At 29.8% G+C, this 4014-nt stretch overlaps 1 non-coding gene across 1 annotated transcript; it reads right to left on the minus strand.

Moving 5' to 3' along the window:
• Positions 1 to 3787: 3787 nt before the first annotated feature.
• J4E85_011731 lies at positions 3788 to 3858 on the minus strand. Its single transcript has one exon. It is a non-coding gene; the product is annotated as a tRNA-Asn (tRNA).
• Between the last annotated feature and the right edge of the window lie 156 nt (positions 3859 to 4014).

The following is a 4014-nucleotide window of genomic DNA, read 5'->3' on the forward strand; positions in this document are numbered from 1 at the left end:
ATTGGTCAGATAAACCTCCATTCATAGATGCCCTTGTATTAATTATTTTTTGTATTCCCTCTAGATTACTATGCTGTTTTTCTAACATTAAGTTAATAACATTTTTAAAAAGCATATAATCGGAATATTTCTTAGTTAATAAGGGATAATTATCAAAGTGCGGTATAATTACATTAGTTATATCCTTACTAGAGTGAACCCTAAATTCCACTGTATAATTATTATTGGGTTTGGATACAAGTCCTATACCTCCGAAATATTCCTGTATTTTCAATACTAAAGATCTATCTTTTTCATGCATCTTTAGTTGAATTCTGGCCTGCACGTTTCATCCAGTTTTATATCTAGAATTATTTAGCATTGCAATTAGAAAGGAACTTTCAGCATCAAAAATTCCAGTAATAAATAATGGATCTAAAGAATTTTTAGGCCCCCCTCTCTCAGAGAGAGAGGGGGTCCAAACCGAGTTAAGGGGTTTAGATGTAGAATAATTTCTTATTCCACTAGGAATGATATTAAAAGCTTTAATGGGTGATTTAGGTTTACTAAAGGATAGATGGGTTGATTTAAAAGAGATAAATCTATAAAAAGCTACTAAAATACCTAAACCGATCGCAGATTCTGCTCCGGCTATGGCAATAATATAGATAGCGTACGTTTGACCTAATATATCATCGAAGCTAAGTGAACTAACCAATACTAAGAATGTAATAGCTAATAGCATTATTTCTATTGAAATAAGCATTAAAATTATGTTTTTTCTGTTTAAAACAAAACCTAAAATTCCAATTGTAAATAAAATTAGTGATAAATTCATTGTATAATAATAAAATATTAATGTAGGTGTTCTAAAGTAATTTATTGTATAAGACCTTTACTTGCATTAGGGTATTGATAATATCTTATTTTGCTATTAAACAAATAAGAATTATTCATGTATTAGATATACATAGTTAATACATTACTACAAAATTTTATGTCTAATTAGCTATAATGACTCTGTAGTACGGTATGTATAAAACAACCTGTTGCGTGTAGAACGGATGCTCTTTATTGAGCTCTTTTCTCTTTTTTTTTGTGTGGGGCTTTAATTATCATAGGTAAATCATAGATTAATCTTCTCCCCCGATTGCTGTAGAAATCTATCTTGCAATCTTCCACTAGATATATAGGGTTACCCTCACCGGCGGGGGGGGGTGGTGGTGGGCAAACAGAATATATCTACTGGGATATGTTATACTATATGGTAAGGTAATTACTTTTCATAACATGTTAATTGTACAAAACAATTCGTTTTACTAAAAATCTTGAGTTATTAGATAGGTTTTATCCTACTATTATTCTTGTAATAAAGATAAGAATAGGACAAAAAGATCTGTTTATACAAGAGTACTACGTAGTGTTTCCACTGTTTCCATTGTTTCCATTGTTTCCATTGTTTCCATTGTTTCCATTGTTTCCATTGTTTGGTATAACGGAATCATACGTTGTATTTGCAAGACAACTTTCATGCATCTGACAGTCACAACTTACGCAAGCTGAATCCGGATGGTCACCCCCACAAAGACAACACCTATTGTTTTGATTTGCTGATGCTGGCATATCAGCCGTTTCCTCATGAGGACAGGAACAACTTGGATGATGGTGGTAACCATCTGCATTACCAGTATTTTTTGCAAAAACATTAAAATTAGGTTCTTTGTTGGCTACAAATTCTGAATCAACCCCCGCATGAGCAAACTCTCCTGAAAATACCCCAACCTGATCAAACTGTACTAAAAATACCCCAACATGATCAAACGGTCCTGAAAATAAGCTAGGAAGCTCATTAAGCACAATATGGCTACATACAGAAAATACGTTAACGATTATAAACAGTGCATATCAAGCTAAAAAGATATTTTGTATAGTTAAATAGAATGATGAAATACTTACAATTCTCTGTATTTTTGGATGATTTTTAAGGTAATGAAATAATTCGATAGATAAAGGTACAAGTATTGCTCAACTGGCTATAGCAAATACAGTAGCATAATAACTAGAATTATCCTGTGGGAAGTAACTTGCTCAACCGTTTTGTGCATCACAAGTAACTATGTTACCGTCAAAAAGGTAGATTAACGTTGAAACTGAATAATGGATAGCGTCTAATATTGGTGCAGGATAAACACCAAATAAAACAGTAGGTATAACTAAAATGAATAAGATAGTAAATTCTCTTTTAGTTAAATCCGGTATACTAAAGGTAAACATTGTTGAATAGGCTCCACCAAAAGCTATTCTTTGATACATATATATAGTGTATGCTGCAGAGAAAATTATAGAAGAACTTGCAAAAACACCAAATAAAGATGATCTTTCAAATACCCCATATAATGATAAAAATTCTCCTATGAAATTTAAAGATAAAGGAGCTCCACAGTTAGCAAGACACAGTATAAAGAATAATATAGCAAATAATGGCATTACTTGAGTAACTCCTCTGTAGAAAGAGATTACTCTTGTAGAAGATCTATCATATAATACACCTCCTGCACATATAAATAGACCTGGTGAAACTAGTCCATGAGCCAACCCTAAATTAATAGCACCTTCAATACCTTGTATACTGTTACTGAACACACCTAGAAGATAAACTGCAGCATGAGAAACAGAACTGTATGCAATAAGTTCTTTAATATCTATTGTTCTTAATGTACTAAGACTAGCGTATACTATAGTAATAACACCAATTAGGAAAATTATATAAGTATATTCCATATAAGCTTTAGGTAAAACAGGTAAAATTAGTCTAAGTATACCATATAAACTTAATTTAAGAACAATTGCTGCTAAAATTATACTTCCTCCTAAAGGTGATTCAACGTGAGCCTTTAAAAGTCATGTATTTAGGAAAATAGTAGGAGTTTTTACAGCAAAAGCTATAAAAATACCATAAAATAAGAAAAGTTGTGTTAAATAAATGAAATTACCTTTAAAAAGAGTATCAAAATCGGTAGTACTCATGATAGATGACATTGCTAATATAGATAATAGTAAAAATAAAGAACCTAACAAAGTATATAAGAATAAATAAAAACTAGCCTTTACTCTGTTATCTGACCCAAATATACCTATCAATATAAATAATGGTGGTAAAATAGATTCAAAAAAGATGTAAAAGAGTAAAATATCTAATACTAAGAAAACCGCTAATAATAAAGTTTCTAACAACAGTATTATAATAACATAAGATTCTACATCTTTTGTTATTGATTTTCAATTAGATACTAGTGATATAGGAATAATTATTGTAGTTAATAAAATGAAATATATAGATAAACCGTCTACACCTAAATAAAAATCAAAATAACTTATTTCATGATATTCTTGTACAAATTGAAACTGATTTGTACTAAAATCAAATAAAATAAAGATTATTAATGAGATAAAGAAATTTAAGATAGATGTAGTTAACGCTATGAATTTTATATTTCTTAATGAAACTCCATTATCCCTATTAATTAATATTGCAAGTACACCTAATATAGGAGTTAAAAGTAAAGATGATAATAACATTTATAAAACAAAAAGAATAAATACCTCTATTTCGTATAGAATGATAATTGTATCAGCAATACTTTTAATATTCACCGTATGTATGGTAAGGTAATAAATTCTTGATGAAAACATACCTATGTAAAATGCTCTAAAAATGGATCCTCTTAATCTAATACTCTAACTTAGAGTAAGTGATTAGGAATATCTTTTTCTGCCATAAATAAGAATTTTGTAAAGGCAAATGAGAAGCCTTTAAAATGAATCGAACATTTATCAGAATATTAACAGTATTCCGCTCTACCATTGAGCTATAAAGGCTATTAAAGAATGTTATAAAGATATCTAGTCCCCCCGCAAGCTTACGGTTACTTTTTTTTTTTACAGGGTAATTTATAAATATCCGAACAAAAATTAGAGAGGAAGTAACTATTTCCTTTAAATTAATCTGAAAAATTTTGTATAGGTGAGTTCAAA

Source organism: Alternaria conjuncta (assembly GCF_024043145.1).
Source record: "Alternaria conjuncta strain BMP 0040 chromosome Unknown scaffold_45, whole genome shotgun sequence".
Lineage (NCBI taxonomy): Eukaryota > Fungi > Ascomycota > Dothideomycetes > Pleosporales > Pleosporaceae > Alternaria > Alternaria conjuncta.